An 18,464-nucleotide genomic window follows, 5' to 3' on the forward strand; every position below is an offset into this window, starting at 1 on the left:
AATAGACAAAGGAAAGGCCCCGATGTCTATAACATTATAGAATCCATGACAAAACAGTAATTCACATTTGTCTCAGTATAGAACCCTTGTTTGTTATTCATCTTTGTCCTTGGTCTAATGGAATGTACAATATATCTAGCATAATAAATCTCTATTATACTCACTGAAGTTATCATGCTTAATCCAAAGACATTTAAAGAAATTTATGGTGTCATTTATTGTTATTGTTTTATCACCTTTATAAACATTTATTGTGATCTAATTCTTCTTCTTGATAAGTCTTAGCAAAACTGTTGAAAATTATATATTAAGTAGCATATTAATTCATTTTCTTTCATTATATAATCACAGTCATTAGATATATAAAATTGCTTTGACCTCAGTTATACTTTCATGAAGCAGTTAAGGTAACATTTAGCATAAATATGGTATTTTACACTTGAAGAATGATTTACATTTTGTTAGTTAAATAATTAATAAACAAATATTATATGATTAACATTGCAATTGATTAAGCTAGCACCTAGAAGACTTGATCTGATTATGGATGATTCTAAAAAGAGATTACAGCCCGACCGTTGTGGCTCAGTGGTTGAGCATCGACCCATGCACCAAGAGGTCTCTGGTTCCATTTCCAGTCAGGGCACATGCCTAGATTGTGGGTCAAATCCCCAGTGGGGGGCATGCAGGAGGCAGCCAGTCAGTGTTCTCTCTCATCAATGTTTCTCTCTCTCTCCCTCTCCCTTCCTCTCTCTCTCAAAACAATAAGGAAAAGAAAATTTAAAAAGAAAGATTACAGATGATTTCATAAACATGGTAGTCATTTTATGACTGGATAGAATTTTGATAATATTCTTCAGACATTGTGATTTTTAAAATAAACTGCTTTTCTGGATTATTCATATATCCCATTTGTCTGGAAGCTCAATAGCTAACACTAGGAATTGCACAATTTAAGATAGTTCAAAATGCTTAATACTTTGTTTTTGAGATTGATTAAAAATAATCTGTTTAGTACTTTATGGTCAATTTAGACTCCACAGAGAAGAAACTTTATCATTGCTTCCATTACTTACTTTTCAATCACAAAAGAAATTGTGTGTGTATAAGTGAATATGGATATGTATGTGCATGTACATTTTAATGACATAAAATTTATATAGCAAAATTTATCATTTAAATAGTTTTATAGTAAAAATTCAGTGAAGTTTAGTACATTGACAGTGTGTACAACCAGCACCACTATCTAGTTCCAGAATATTTTTATTACTCTGAAAGTAAGCTTCGTATCCATTGAACACTCAGTCCTCAATTTGCCTTCATTCCAGCCCTGGGTAACCACTAATATGTTTTCTGTATGTAGCTGCCTATTGTAGAAGTTTCATATAAATGAAATCATAATGTGTGACTTTTTGCGCCTGGCATTTTTCACTTAAAGTGATATTTTTAGGATCATCCATGTGTAGCATATATCAGTACTTTATTACTTTTTATTGATACATAATAGTTCATTGTGTGGATATACCACATTTTGTTTATCCATTCATCTGTTGATGGTCATTTGGAGTGTCCATCTGTGGATTGATTATTAGCCATAACCTTTAGGCGATTGTGAATACTGCTACTGTGAACATTCATGTACATGTTTTTGTTTGAAAATCTGTTTTTTAGTATTTTGGATATATACTTAGGAATGGAATTGCTTGGTAGTAATTGTTTAAATTTTTGAGAAACTGACAAACTTTTCCATAGTGCATTGTGCATTTCCATAAGCAATATACAAGGTTTCTAATTTCTCTATATCCTTGCCAACACTGGTAATTTTCCTTAAAAAATATATATATATATTTCTATATATATACACATACACACACACACACATATATATAATCATAGGCATCACAGTGACTATTTTTTCCCTATCTTTGGCTTTCATAAATTTTACTGTGATGCGTTTATGAAACTCTTTGCAGTTATCCTACTTAAAGTAAGTTAAGCTTCCTAGATATGTATATATTAATTATTTTCAATATGTTTGGGAAGTGTTCAGCCATTATTCAGATATTTTTTTCTGCTCCTTTTTGTCTCTCCTCTCCTTTTTGTACTCCCATTATACTATGTATGTCAATATGCTCAATAGTGTTTCACCTTTCTCTAATGTTCTGTTTATCTTTTATCTCTAGATCGCATTATCTCTATTGATGACTCAGCAAATATAATAATTCTTCTATTGGTTCATATCTACTGTATATGAACATAGCCCCTTATGTGAGTTTTTTTCATTTTTCAGTTGTTATACTTTCCAACTACAGAATTTTCTTTATTTTAAAACTAATTTTTACCTTGTTGTTAATATTCACTATTTTGATGACATTGTCAGCACACCTTCCTTTACTTAACAGTTTTTTTGTTTGTTTAAATTCCTTAGGTATATTTACAGTGTTTACTTCGAAGGCATTGTGTGTCAAATCCAACATTTTGTAGTCACAGACAGTTTCTATTACCTATTTTTTTTCCCTATTATGTAGGTCATGTTGATACCATTGTCATTTAACATAGGAAATGTTCCTAATTGACAGGAAAGGAACAAAGAGAAAAACAAATAAATGTATGCCCAGTAAAATCTGGGTGACATAGGGAAGGTACTTGTCTGTCAGTCACACCTGGGAACAGGTTATTGTCCAGAATAGGTGTGACCACTGCAAGGACATGAAATTTGAGATATTTAAATCTCCTGAACAAGGAGTTCCCTTTCTTGGGCACAGGGCTCCTGGCTCTCTGTTGCAGTGGGTGCATTCTCTCCTGCATTTGCCCACATGGCTTATAGTCATATGGACCCCACACAATGTACTGATGGGCTGGAACTAGCCTGTTGTTGTGCTGGACCCAACTCTACCATGGAATAGAAACTCTAGACACTGGCTTTGCTTCTAGCTCTGCTGAATCCCCAGTTGCACCTTTTTCAGGACTGGACTAAGGGAAATGGGACTTTGCAAACCCAGGGATATACCTCCATGTATATAACGCTCTCCCACATCTCATCCTCCCATGAGAGTCTCTGAAAATGCTTATTCCAGAGGTATCCCAAGAACCCCACTCCCACTAGCAATGGAGAAAGGCCATTCACCCATTTCTCTGATAACAATACTTTCCTGTTTCTTTGCATGTCTGATAATTTTTTGGTCAAAACTGGATATACAGAAATACCTTGGAGATGTTGCAGGTTCAGTTACAGACCACCACCGTAGAGCGAGTATCACAATACAGCAAGTTTTGTTTTTTCTTGCGGGAGGGTCTATTCTTCAATGTATTTTTAAAAAAAGACCTTACCATCTGTGAAAGACCATGAAGCAAAGCACAATAAAATAAGGTGTGTGTGTAATATAGAAATTATTGGCGCTGATTTCTTCAAGTATGTGTTATTGTTTTTTGCTTGTTTATTTGTTTAGTGACTGGCTCAGTTATTTTAATAGTGAGTCTTTTTCTCTCTTTCCACCCCTTCTTTCTCTTCCTCTCTCTCTACAGTCTTAAGCATGTAACGTTGCTTCTCAAAGGGCATATGCTTGAGTTTTCCATAGTCACTCTGGGGTGACAGTTTTGGCAGGATTCTCTTTCACTGTCTTTTTCCCTTAACCACATACAATTGTCAAGTCCACTAAACTAGTGTTAATTTCTTTATTGTTTGCAGCATTACTCTGAGGCATTAATTGCTCCATAGACTAAACTTACAAATTTGAGTTCCTCTGGAGGGTTAGTTTCCCAAGTCAGTACTTTTAAAGTTGTTCTGACCTCAGGCAGGCCCCTTCTAGCTGTCTCCCTTCTTTGTTCTCTCTGGCAAACTAACCAGCCTATCATTTAGCCTTTATGGCCAATGATTCCTCCAATCTCCTCTCAGTTGCCTTTCACCAGGACCTCCACAATTTTTCAGAGCACCCTTAACCATTCGCTTGTAAATGAACCCAGTATATCTGTGAGAGAGATTTGGAGTTCTTCTCCCCTCAGCCAGTATCTCTAAGCCATGTCCCTGGAGTATGAAATGGGGACAATGGTATGTTTCTCTCCCAGTGATATCTCTGCTCTAGGAGCAGAGCACTTAGTAGAATTGGGAGAGGAGAGGGGATCAGTACTGTCAGGTCTTTTTGGCTTGGATATCCCAGTGTGGAACCCTCACCTTTTAAACTAGAGCAATAGCAGTCAGTATCCCAGCAGTACCACACCAAAGGGGGCTACATCACATCAATGGGGCTGTGTGGAAGAAAGGAGCCCCACACACATGCCTCTTGGCCACATTCACCTGTGAACTTACTTCAGCAATAGGTAGCTGGAGACAGGATGAGAAATGTTGGCATTCTGCCCCTCAGTAAGGTAGAACCATGAACTCAGTGAGGGGAGAGGGAGCCCTGTTCTCATGGCTGTGCCAATCTGGAATGGAGTTTGCAACTCTCTGGGCTGGAAGGTCTGAGGGAAGGGCAGATCCAACTTCAAACACCATAGACTCACTTTTCTTAAAGTCCCTAGTAGATTTTCTTGAGTATATCTTTTTTCTTTTCTTTTTTTAAATCCTCACTCGAGGATATTTTTCCATTTATCGTCAGATAGAGTGGGGTGGAGGGGGACATTGATGTGAGAGAGACATCGATTGTTTACCTCCTGCACAACCCTGACCAGGGCCAGGCACCGAACCACGACTAAGGTACTGCCCCAGGATGAATGCATCTTTTTTCATTTGCTCTGTGCCCCCAGAACCATCTCCAAAGACTTTAAGTGGTTATTCTTTTATAATTTTCACCCATTTCACTGGAGACCGAATCCATGGAGTTCCTCAAACTGTCATGCTTGGTTTGTTTTTTTTTCTGACTTTTTTTATTTTTTAATATGGTTTTATTGATTTTTTAGAGAAAGCGGGAGAGAGCGAAGCATCAGTGTGAGAGAGAAACATTGATCTGATGCCTCCTGCACACCCCCCACTGGGGATCAAGCGTGCAACCTGGGCTTGTGCCCTGACTAGGAATCGAATCCGGACCTCTCAGTCCATGGGATGTTGTTCAGTCACTGAGCCACACCAGCCAGGCAGGCATTTCTGACATTTCTTGAGTCAGTTTTGATATTTGTGCTTGTTAGAAATTTGTTTATTTCCTCTAGGTTATTAAAATTGTTGGTGTACAGTAATTCATAGTATTCTTCTATAATTATTTTTATTTCTGTCAGGTTGATAGTAATGCCCCAATTCCATTTCTTATTTTAATCACTTGAGTCTTTCTTTTCTTGGCCAGTCAAGCTTAAGGTTTGTCAGTTTTTTTAAATATTTTCAAAGAACCAAGTTTGATTTAACTTGATTCTTTGTTTTTCTATTCTCTATTTTATTTGTTTTCCCTCTAACTTTTGTTATTTCCTCCCGTTGATCTTTGTAAACAATTACACATTTTCCTTCAAGTGCTGCCTTCCTTGTATCCTATAAATTGGTATGTTATAGTCTTATTTTATTTTCTTGTCTCAAAGAATTTTCTAATTTTTCTTGTGACTTCTTTTTTGCTCCTTGGTTGTTTAATAATGTGTTGTTTAATTTATACATATTCATTAATTTTCCAGTTCTTCTGTTAGTGATTTCTAATTTTATTTGTTGCAATCAGAGAAGATACTTTGTATTATTTCTGTCTTTTAAAATTTTTTAGACTTGTTTTGTGGTCTAGTATATGTCTAAATACAGAGTGTATCATGTGCACTTGAAAAGAATGTATATTCTGCTGTTGACAGGTGGAATGTCTGTTAGGCTTAGTTGTTTTATAATGTTGTTCAAGTCCTCTATCTCTTTATTGATATCCTTCTTGGTTGTTGTATGTATTACAGAGAGTCAGGTATTTATATCCCTAACTATTGTTGTAGAACAGTCACCCCATTTCTTTCTAACTCTATTGTGTTTTGGCTGATTTTGAGCTCTGTTGTTTGGGGTGTGTGTGTATGTGTGTGTGTGTGTGTGTGTGCGCGCGCACGTGCGCATATTTATTAATCCTCACCCGAGGATATTTTTTTCTCTTGATTTTCATTTCATTTTATTTTTTTTAATCTTCATCTGAATCCTCAGATGCAGGAGGATTTTTTTCTATTTTTCTGCAGATTAAGAGGGAGGGAGAGAGAGAGAGAGAAACATTGATGTGAGAGGGACACATCAACTGGTTTCCTCCTGCATGACAGTGACCAGGACCAGGGTCAGGGCCAAACTGCAACTGTGGTAGGTACCCTTGACCGAAATTGAACCTGTGACTCATTGGTCTGCAGGCCTATGCTTTACTGCTGAGCCAAACCGGCTAGGGCTTCCCTTGATTTTGAAAGAGAGTGGAAGGGAAGGAAGGAGGGAGGGAGGGAAGAGGAGAGAGAAACATCAATGTAAGAAAAACACATTGATTGGTTGCCTCTTTCCTGTGCCCCAACCAGGACCAGGGATCAAACCTGCACCCCAGGTACGTGCCCTTGATCAGGAATCGAACCCACAACCTTTTGGTACATGGGCTGATGCTCTAACCATGGAGCCACACCAGTCAGGGCTGATGTATATAGCTATATAGTTGTTATGTCTTCCTGATGGATTAACCCTTTTATCAATATGTAATGTCCTTCTCTGTGTCTTGTAACAATTTTTTTCATCAAAGTCTATTTTGTCTTAATATTAGAAAAGACTTCCAGTTTTCTTTTGATTATTTGCATGAACTATTTTTTCACTTTCAACTAATTTTTGATTATCATAAGTACATGGAGCCAAAGATCCCCAAAACTTTTCTTATTTTGTAGAGATGGATTCTGTTTTGGGACACTCCTTAAACTCTTAGCCAGGCCTTTACAACTTTGCCTTAGTCTTCACTTTCTGCTTGCTTGGCATATAAAGATCAGCCAAAGTTGATAGTTTAGGGTCTTCTTACATATTCTTCAATCATGTGCTGGGCCCAGATAATACACATGGCCTTCTACTTTTCCTAGTATGGGAATTTTCAAAGCCTCTTTCCCCCAAATCAGCTTCTTTCTTCCCAGGTTTTCATGCCTGGCAATTGCTAGCCCTAACTCTTGTCCCTGTGTTAATAAATTTGCCTTTAGATGCTTTTGACAAATACTGCTGCCTAGAATGCCGCTTCTCCCTGGGGAAGCTCCAAGAAAGGTGATCTTTTAGGGAATTACCAAACTGGACAAATACGACTGTACGGTTTTTTTCCGAATAGGTCCAATGTAGTTCTCTGTGGTATCAGCGACCTGCGTTAGGAATGTGGGCTGATGTCTTCATGGCTGCTGCTGAATTAGGGAGGGGCCATGGTAAGTGAGTATGTTAAAATGGCAGTTTTTCCTGGAAATTTTGCAGCTCCATTCTTCCTTAAGCATTACCCAGATTGTAAGTGTTGACTTGATTTCAGAGTTCCAAAAAAATTGATTCTGACAGTTATTGCCATCTTATTCATTGCTTTTGTGGAGGGGTAGAGTTTAGGCATTCCTCCTCACTTTGCCATTTTCGGTGACTTCAATGTGCATATACTTTATAACATATCTGTGTACTTCTTTCTGTACAGTGTAGGATTCATGTGTAAAAGTAAGAATGTGAAGAAATTCACTGGTGTAACAAATTCAGGACACACATAACTGCTGCTGGAAGAGGAGGTTTGATGATAGTGGGAGGGAGGGATACACAAGGATGGTGGGAAGATGGTTGTTTGACATGATTCTTTATGTATTTTCTGACTATTTGAGATTCTTTATAAATTTCTGTAGTTATGGGTGTGTATATGACATATGCATATAGAACATTAATTCTGGCATGCAGACATTTTGTTAAAGTAAAAAATTACATACATGTTTATTCCAATCACAACAGGAAACATCACACTTAAATGTTTTTAAAGAAGCATATTTAAAGTATGGAAGGATACTTATTTGCTAATTGATGTTGACTGCCTGTCTTATATTATTCTCTAGATCTTATTTTGGTTGTGCTTGCTCGCTCTCTCTCTGCAAGAACAAAAATAGGAGTCCTGAGCATCTTCAATGTAGTGGGTAGTCTCTTATATTTCTTTCTTTTGAAGAGAAGGAAAAAGTAGAATATTGGAAATAGCACTGAAATGAATATTGGGAGATCTTTGTCTTTCTTGTAATTATCTAAATTTAAACATGGACATTTTATTTCTCTAGTCTTATTTTTCATCTTGGTTCTCATCTGTTAATTAAGAGTGGCACCAGATAGTTAAAGGCTATATTAGCTCTATATTATCAGGAGGGGCAGCATGATTCTGTGGAAACAGTACAGAGTTTGGAACCAAGTACATTTGTGTTCAGTCACTTTCTGGTTACTTAAAGTGTAAAGTAAGCTTTCTAGCCAATATAATAATTTTCTCATGGTTAAGGTGAGATTATTACCAGCCCATCTCATAGAGTTGCTGAAGAATAAATAGTATTGGTATGTAATGTCTTGTAAGTGCTCACAAATGCATTCTCCACACCCCCATCCTACAACTGCATCATTTGAAGGAATAGCTGAAAAGAAAACAGAAATCTTTGTTACGTTTTATTTAGTTTGCTTTTATATGTGAATTATTTTGCGAGTTACACTTAGGAAGATAATAACTCCTACAGAGGTATTAAGTAACTGTCTCTCCTTTACTCTTCAGGTTTTTAAAACTTATTTATTATTTATGCATTTTATTAGTATTAAATTGACTAATGTCTTATAAAGGTTTTCCTTGACTTACTATCTTTTTGACCTAACACCTCTCAATCTCTGCTTATAAAAATGAGGTCCTTTCAGGTATACATACTCTTTTTCTTGTTTTGTTTTGTTTTAAATATATATATATATATATATATATATATATATATACACACACACACACACACACACACACACAACATATCTTGAATACTTACTCTGTCATTGAGAAAATTTAGTACACTCTTAATGGTTGCATAGTTTTTTTGTATAAATGTATCACAAAACATACTGTGTTCATGCTTAATTAATTTTTTCCACAGTTGTAGTACTTTTCTCAAGATAAATTTCTAGGCTGAATCTGAGAAAGAATTTTTTTGATACTAATTGTAAAATTGTCCTACAGAAAAATCTTAATGTCTGCAATTTTGTTGACTGTAGGGTTATGACAGTTTAAAAGAATCTTTGGTGATACTATAGGTGAAAAATGGTATGGGTTCTTTTTGTATTTTGTTGATTACAAATGAGGTTAAGCTTTTTTTTTTTCCTTTGTAGCTATTTTCCTACAAATTTCTTGTTCATCTCAATATCTTTTTCTGAATGTTTTTGAAATCATTCTTAGTTGTCAGAGACCATATAAATGGTTCTCATGGACATCAACTCTGTCAGCATATTTATATAAAATTATTAGTTATTACCATTTTCTTCTTGTTTTGCCAGAAATTTCACTAAAAAATGAAAAGGGAAATTGTTAAAATGTTACAATTTATGTTCCCACTGGAAATGTATGCAAGTGTCTGTGCTTATACTCTCCACCAATCTTTTGGATTGTTGCCAGTCAGACAGGTGAAAATTGCTTAATATAGTTTTAATTTGTAGTTGTCTTTTTATGAGTCAAGTTTTTCTTCTGTGTATTGTTTGTATTCTTTACTTTTTCTTTATTGTTTTTAGGAATTCTTTATATATTAGGAAAATGAACCCTTTATATGTTACATGCATTGCAAACACTTCTCTTGGTTTATTGTTTTTGAAATGGGTCATGATGTCAGAGCCACTGGCAAAAGTACTGACAAGAAAAGGGCCCTTTCACATATTTCTTACTGGTAAGTCTACGGATCCTTACTCTTTCAGTATATTTATTAACTATGAATTTGCTTAAGAGAAATATCCAACTCACATTTCTACTTATATTTTCACCCCATAAGTTTTACCGTCCTGAAGTTAGCCAGGAAAACCAAGTATTTTTGTGACCAGATAGGTGAATTGGATTTGGGGCTGGGGGTGGGGAACCTTTGCCTTTGCCAGCTAATAGTAGCAAACCTGATTTGAAGGAAAGGGAACAGACAGCCAGCAGCTTTGCTAACCAAGAAAGAAAAAAAAAAAAAGAATAAAAAGGCCAGACACAGACAGCAACAGCCACACAATATGGTGAAGACAGATACTGCAGTTAACCCCACGGAAATTACTAAAAAGAAAACAATTAAAAAAATAATCAGAATCCAGAGTTACTACAGGATATTAACTAAAATGTCCAACTTTTAGCCCAAATGTAGGAGGCATTCAAAGAAACAGGAAACTGTAACATATTCAGGAAAAAAAAGCAGAAGCCAGGCATAAAACTATGTATTGTACACTTTTATTTACAGGAAATTTCTAGATCAGATATAGCTATGGAAAACAAATTAGTGGCTGCCTAAATTTGGGGGTGGGAAGGACTATTGGGATGATCGAAAGTATTTTTTTTGTGTTTGAGTGCACAACTTTATAAATTCACTAAATATCATTGATCTGTATATTTAAAGTGAGTGAATTTTTGTGATGCATAAATTATACCTCAATAAAACTATTACATATGGAAGGGGAAACCAACATTTTAAAATCCGATCACTTGTACTCTCTACAAGTGATCGGAACTTTAAATTTTATTTTTACAGTTTACATTAAATATTATTTTGTATTAGTTTCAGGTGTACAGCATAGGGATTAGACAATCATCTACTTCAAAAGTGTTCCCCCCAATATTTCTTGTACTCATTTGGCACCAGACACACTTATTGCAATATTATTGACTATATTCCCTGTGTTGTCCTTTACATCCCTGTGACTGTGTTGTAACTACCAATTTGTACTTTTTAATTCCTCACCTCTTTTACCCAGTCTTCCAACCCCCTCCCCTCTGGAAACCACCAGTCTGCTTTTCTTAGCTTGTTTTAATTTTGTTTGTTTTATTCTTATGTTCCACATATAAATGAAATCATATAGTATTTGTCTTTCTCTGACTGACTTATATCACTTAACTTAATACCCTCTAGTTGTACTTAGGTTGTTGTGAATAGTAAGATTTTATTATTTCTTATGGCCAAGTAATAGTTTAGTGTATAGTGTGTCGCAAAAGTGGATTTTCAGTTGTTTGTATGGAAAATAATACAATTATTAATTAATAAAACAAGTGTACACTCTTTCTGCGTACTCACAACTATAAACCTATTTGCCCCACCCTGTATATATGTACCACCACTTTTTTAAAAATAGAGAGAGAGAGGAAGGGAGAAATAGAAACATCAATGTGAGAGAGAAACATTGATTGGCTGCCCCCTGCACGACCCCTACTGGGGATCAAGCCCACAACCCAGGCATGTGCCCTGACCGGGAATGGAACCAGGACCTCTCATTCCATGGGACGACGCTCAATCCACTGAGCCACACCGGCTGTGCCGTACCACCATTTCTTTATTTACTCCTGTTGATGAGCACTTGGATTGCTTCCACTTCTTGGCTATTATAAATAACACTGCAGGGGTGCACATATTCTCTTCAATTAATGTTTTGATTTTCTCTAGATATATACCCAGAAGTGGTCTCACTGGGTCATAAAGCAGTTTCATTTCTAAATTTTTGAGAACCCTCCGTACTATCTTTTTATAACAGCTGCACCAGTCTGCATTCCCACCAGCAGTGTACTAGAGTTCCCTTTTCTCCACATCCTCGCCAATACTTGTAGTTTGTGGATTTATTGATAATAGTCATTCTGACAAGTGTGAGGTGATACTCATTGTGGTTTAAATTTGCATTTCAGTGATGATTAGAGATGTTGAGCATCTTTTCATATGTCTATTGGCCATCTGCATGTCCTCTTTGGAGAAATGTCTTTTTAGGTCCTGTGCTCATTTTTTAATTGGATTGTTTGTTTTTTTGTTGTTGAGTAGTATGTGTTCTTTATAAATTTTGGATATTAATACTTTATCAGATGTATCATTGGTAAATATCTTCCGTTCAGTAGGATGTCTTTTTGTTTTGTTGATGGCTTCTTTTGTTGTGCATAAAATTTTTAAATTGATGTAGTCTCATATAATTATTTTTACTTATTTATTTATTTATTTATTTATTTATTTATTTATTTATTTATTTATTTGCTTTATTGATGTTAGAGAGAGGAAGGGGAGACAGATAGAAACATCGATGGAAGAGAACATCGAGCCCCGGCCAGTTTTATCAGTGGTTAGAGCGTTGGCCTGTGGTCCAGAGAGACCTGGGTTTGGTTTTCGCTAAGGGCACGTACCTTGGTAGCAGTTTGTCCCTGGCCCCAGTTGGGGTCGTGCGGGAGGCAGCCACTTGATGTGTCCCTTTCACGTCGATGTTTCTCTCTCTCTTCCTCCCACTCTACCTGAACAAAAAAAAAAAGGAAAAATGTCCTCAAGTGAGGATAAAAAAATAAAATAAAATAAAGAAATAAATAAAAGAGAACATCAATTGGCCACCTGCTGTGTGCCCCCCACCAGGGTTTGGGCCCACAAACAGCATGTGCCCTGACGGGGAATCGAACCAGCCACCTCTTGGTGCATGGGTCAATGCTCAACCACTGAGCCACACCAGCTGGGCATGTTTATTTTCACTTTTGTTTCCCTTGCCCAAGGAGATGCGTCAGAAAAAATATTGCTAAGAGAAATGTCAGAGATTTTTTTTTACTGCCTATGTTTTCTTCTAGGAGTTTTATGGTTTCTAATCTTACATTTAATTAAGTCTTTAATCCATTTTAGTATATGGTGTAGAAAGGCGGTCTGATTTCATTTTTTACACATATCTGTCCAATTTTCCCAACACTATTTATTGAATAAACTGTCTTTACCCCATTGTACATTCTTGTCATGCATTGGTTGACAATAAAGGTGTGGATTTACTTCTGGGCTCCCTATTCTGTTTCATTGATCTATAGTATGTCTGTTATTCTGCCAGTACCGTGCCGTTTTGATTATTATGACCTATAGTATAGTTTGATATCAGGTAGCACAATACCTCCAATTTTGTTCTTCTTCTCAAGATTGGTGCGACTATTCAGGGTCTTTTGTTGTTTCACATGTATTTTTGGATTATTTGTTCTAGTTCTGTGAAGTACACCACTGGTGTCTTGATAGGAATTGTGTTGAATCTATAGATTGCCTTGGGTAGTATGAACATTTTAACAATGTTATTTTTTCCTAACCATGAGCATCGTGTATGCTCTCATTTATTTGTATCTTTTTCAGTTTCTTTCTTCAATGTCTTACAATGTTTCTTTTACCACCTTGGTTAAATTTATTCCTACATATTTTATTTTTTAATTTTAATTTTAGTTTTTTTTTAGAGAGAAAGAGGAAGGGAGATGGAGAGATAGAAACATCTATGAGAGAGAACATCAATTGGCCACCTCCTGCATGCCCCTCACTGGGAATTTGGCCCACAACCTGTATGTGCACTGACCAGATATCGAACCAGAGACCTCGTGGTGCATGGGTCGACACTGAACTACTGAGCCACACCAGCCAGGCCATATTTTATTTTTTTGATGCAATTGTATATGGGATTGTTTTCTTAGTTCTCTTTTTGATAGTTCATTATTGGTGTATAAAAATGCAACTAATTTCTGAATATTTATTTTGTATCCTGCTACTTGGCTGAATTCATTTTTCAGTTCTCGTAATTTTTTGGTGGAATGTTTAGGGCTCTCAATATACAGTATCATGTCATCTGCAAATAATGACAGCTTCTTCTGTTCCTATTTGGTTGCATTTTATTTCTTCTTTTTGGTGGATCTCTGTGGCTAGGACTTCTACTAGGTTGAATAAGAGTAGTGAAAAGTGGAAATCCCTGTCTTGTTCCTGATCTTAAGGGAAACACTTCTAGATTTTGCCCATTAAGTATGATGTTGGCAGTGGGTTTGTCATTTGACCTTTATTATGTTGAGGTATGATCTAGCTATTCCCATGTTGCTGAGAGTTTTTTTTTTTTTTTTTATCCTCACCTGAGGACATTTTTGCATTTATCTTCAGATAGAGCAGGAGGGAGGAAGAGGAAGGAAGAACATTGACGTGACAGAGACACATTGAGTGGTTGCCACCCACACAACTCAACCAGGGCAGGGACAAACTGCAACCAAGGTACGTGCCCTTAGTGGAAACCAAACCCGGGACTCTCTGGTCCGTGGGCCGACGCTCTAACCATCACGCCAAACTGGCCAGCACTTGCTGAGAGTTTTTATCATAAATATATGTTGCGTTTTGTCAAATGCTTTTTCCAGCATCTGTTGATATGATCATATGATTTTTATTACTTCATTGTGTTTATGTGTTGTATCTTGATTGATTTGTGGATGTTGAACCAACCTTGCACCCAAGAAATAAATCCCACTTGATCATGCCATATGATCTTTTTAATATATACCGATGCATTCAGTTTGCTGATATTTTGTTGAGAATTTTAGTATATATGTTCATTAGGGATATTTGCCTTTCATTTTCTTTCTTTGTCATATCTTTATTTGGTTTTGGAATTACAAATGGCTGGCCTCGTTAAATGAGCTTGGTGGTAGTCTCCTCTCTTAAACTTTTTGGAATAGTTTCAGAATGATAGGTATTAGTCTTCTTTGAGTATTTGGTAATATTCATCTGTGAAGCCATTCAGTGCAGGACTTTTGTTTGCTGGGAGTTATTTGATTACTGCTTTAATTTTATTAGTTATAATCAGCCTGTTCATATTTTCTGTCTCATCATGATTCAGTTTTAGAAGATTGTCTGTCTCTAGAAATGTATTCTTCTGGGTTCAGTTTGTTGGCATATAGTTGTAATATTTCTCACAGTCTTTTATATTTCTGTGGTGTCAATTTTCTTTTATTTCTAATTTTATTTAGGGATAGTTCTCTTTGTTTTCTGGATGAATCTGTTTAAATGTTTGTCAGTTTTGTTTACCTTTTCATAGAAGTTGTTCTTATTTCCATTGATCTTCTGTATTTCTTTTAGACTCTATTTTGTTTATTTTTACTCTGATTTTCATTATTCCCTTCCTCCTACTCACTTTGGGTTTAGTTTGTTGTTCTTTTCCTGGTTCCTTTAGGCATAAGGCTAGATTGTTAATTTGAGATTTTCTTCTTGAGCTAGACCTGCATTGCTATGAATTTACTTCTTAGAACTACTTTTGCTATGTTTTATAGATTTTGTTGTTATAGTCTCATTTTCATTTGTCTCAAGGTACCTTTTGATATCTTCCTTGATCTCATTGTTAATCTATTTATTTCTGAGTAATGTTATATAGCCTCTATAAGTTTGTGTATTTTTCAGGTTTTTTTTCCCATTGTGATCAGAGAAGGTGCTTGAAATGATTTCAGTCTTCTTAAATTTATTGAGACTTGTTTTGTGTCCTAACATGTGGTCTATCCTTGAAAATGTTCCATGTGCACTTCAAAATAATGTATATTCTGCTGCTTTTGGATGAAATATTCTGAAAATACCAGTTGATCTGGTGTGTCTTTTGTTGTTGTTATTGTTAATCTTCACTGGAGGAGATTTTTTGCATTGATTTTTAGAGAGAGTGGAAGGGAGAGAAAGGGGGTAGGAGAGAGACATCAATAAGAGAGACACGTTTATTGGTTGCTTCCTGCATGCACCACAACCAGGGTCAGGGATTGAACCTACAATCTAGGTACATATCCTTGACCTGTAATCAAATCGTGACCCTTTAGATCATGGGCTGATGCTCTATCCATTGAGCACACCAGCCTAGTATGACTGTATTACTGTTGATCTCTTTCTTTATGTTGATCAAGATTTGCTTTATATTAGAAATTGTCATCAGCTAGGCTCAAATAAGCTCATAACAATTCTCAAAAAAAAATTGCTTTATATATTTAGGTACTTTTGTGTGTTGGTTGCATAAATGCTTACAAGGGTTATACTTACTTTTTGTATTGATCCCTTTATCGTTATGTATATATTTTTTTGTCTCTTAGTATAGCCCTTGTTTTAATGTCTGGTTTATCTGATATAAGTATTGCTACATCAGCCTTTTTGTTTGTTTCCATTTGCATGAAATATCTTTTTTATCTCTTAACTTTGAGTCTGCATATATCTTTCGTTCTGAGGTAAGTCTTATAGACCATGTGGGTCTTGTTTTCTTCTTCGTTCAGGTAATCTGTCTTTTCAGTGAATCATTTAATCCATTTACATTTATAGTGATGATTGATAGGTACATATTTATTGCCATTTTATTCTTTATATGATGTTCTTTTCATTTTTTCCTTTCTTCTTAAGTAAATCCCTTTAACATTTCTTATAATATTGATTTGGTGGAAGTGAACTCCTTTAGCTTTTTCTTGTCTTGGAAGCTCTTTATTTCCCCTCCAATTTTAAATGATAGCCTTGCTGTGTATGGTAGTCTTGATTATAGGTTTTTGCTTTACATCACTTTGAATATTTTATGCTAGTCCCTTCTGGTCTGAAATAATCTATTAAAAAATCTTATAATGAGAGTGCCTTTTTAGGTAACTATGTATCTTTCTCTTGCTGCTTTTAAGATTCTCTTTTGTCTTTAACCTTTGCCATTTGTATAATGATGTGGGCTTCTTTGGGTTTACATTGTTTGGGACTCTCTGTGCTTCCTGGATTTGTGTGTCTTTTTTCTTCACCAAGTTAGGAAAGTTTTCAGTCATTATCTCTTCTAATATGGTCTCAATTTCTTGCCCATTCTCCTGTTTCTGGTACCCCTGTGATGTGGGTGGTGTTACACTTACGTTGTCTCTGAGAATCATTAAACTGTTCTCATTTTTTTGTTAATTTTTTTTCTCTTTGCTGCTCTGATTGGGTGTTTTCTGCTATCTTATCTTCCAAATGGCTGATTCAGTCCTCTGCTTCATTTAACCTGCCTGTTCTTGATTCCTTTATTTATTTCAGATACTGTATTCTTCCTTTCTGACTCGTTCTTTTTATGGTTTCTGTGTCATCTTTTTTATGTTTACCTATCTATTTAAGTTCTCATTGAGTTTATCCATTTTCAGAGTTGCTTCCTGAGAGCATTGCTGCCAGTTATCCTGTATCTAGGCGCTGACATCCTCCCATTTGTGACACCAACAAGTCCTGCCATATACTTAACTACTGGGAGCTATTAAAAAACAATAGGCTCCTTGGACAGGCACAGAGGTTTGAGAGGCAATCAAGAGATAGGGCAGGGTTGAACAAGGTTCATCTGCTACACGAAGACACTAAAAGTCTAGTGCAAAATTTTAACATGCTTGTAGCTTAAATGTTTGTCTTATCTTTTACAGTCGGCCTTCATTTATTGTTTAATCAGTTCCAGACTCTACCACAATAAATGAATTTCTACGAAGTAGGATTCTTTATTTATACAGTCGTCCCTCGCCACTTTGAGCGTTGACTTTTGCAGCTTCACTGTCGTGATTTTTTTCAAATACTATACTGTATTTCCAATACTGTGCTATATTTGAAAAAAATCGTGATAGAGTGAAGCCGCCAAAGTCAAAGCGCTAAGTGGTGAGGGATGACTTTTTTAAAAATAGGTTTTCATTGACTGTTTTAGAGAGATAAGAAGGGAGAGAGAAGTAGAAACATTGATGTGAGAGAGAAATATCAATCTGCTGCCTCCTGTACACTCCCTACTGGGGATCGAGCTCTCAAACCGGGCATGTGCCCTGACCAGGAATGGAACCAGGACCTCTCAGCCCATAGGACGCACTCAGTCCACTGAGCCACACCCTGGCTGGGCTATAGGTCTTTTTGATTCTATGTATCTTTCTGGTGACTTTTTTCAGTCTTTGTTTCTCATTTCACACTGCAAATATTTTCTTCTCCATTTTGGATGAAATGGTTCCCTGTTTTCCCCCCCAGTAGTTTCTTTTTATAGGAGTCATGTGGTTTTCTTTCCTCATTAATTATTTTTAAATGAAAAGAGTGTTCTCCACACTTGAATTCCTGAGTTGGAATGTAATTGTGAAACACCTCCCACCTTTACCCCTGCAAAGTACCCTGTTTATGTAGCTCTTCTACTCTGCTTGTTTATAGACTACCCAAGTTGCAAAGCAAAATCATCTAGTTATTAATGGTCCTGGCCAGGTTATGAGAAAATAATTAACATCCAAATGGATGTAGTATAAGAACAGCTAACTGGGAGGAAATTTATGATATGATACACATTATCTGGTAGGGAACAATCTGAAAGAGATGAAGTCTTATCAGAGTACCCATTTGTCTGAGATAGAATTAGACTTTTGTGGAAATCTCTGTAGTTCTTACACAACATTACCAGTTAGGTCCCATCTGTGCTTGGTCAAAACTTTGGGATCTATTAGACGAGTGACTAATATTTGTAATTTTCAGGGCTCTTCTGACTTTACAACCCTTTGGATTTTTGCAAATACGTCAATTAAAAGGTCTGAGCTGGCGGGAGATCACATCCACAACACAAGGCCAATGTATAGCAAAATGGCTTTATTGCATGTGCCTGGGTACAGGTGGACTGAGCC

The 18,464-nt window shown here is 36.1% G+C and overlaps 1 protein-coding gene across 11 annotated transcripts in view; it reads left to right on the plus strand.

Annotated features, from left to right (window-relative positions):
• The window catches only part of SPOPL (speckle type BTB/POZ protein like), a 61,768-nt gene that overhangs the window by 23,078 nt on the left and 20,226 nt on the right, over positions 1-18,464 (plus strand). The window contains exons 1-3 of one of the 11 annotated variants that reach the window (XM_036253580.1): positions 2,184-2,268; positions 3,202-3,370; positions 7,209-7,299. The exons of 4 other annotated variants lie outside the window; for them this stretch is intronic. The gene's annotated coding sequence lies outside the window, so the exon portion shown is untranslated. Of the gene's footprint in view, positions 1-2,183; positions 2,269-3,201; positions 3,371-6,524; positions 7,300-9,444; positions 9,527-9,732; positions 9,784-14,042; positions 14,095-18,464 lie in introns of those variants that run through there. 6 more of the 11 variants (XM_036253581.1, XM_036253583.1, XM_036253584.1 and 3 more) reach the window with 6 other exon arrangements.

Source organism: Molossus molossus, unplaced genomic scaffold (assembly GCF_014108415.1).
Source record: "Molossus molossus isolate mMolMol1 unplaced genomic scaffold, mMolMol1.p scaffold_m16_p_11, whole genome shotgun sequence".
In the NCBI taxonomy this organism is placed as follows: Eukaryota; Metazoa; Chordata; class Mammalia; order Chiroptera; family Molossidae; genus Molossus; species Molossus molossus.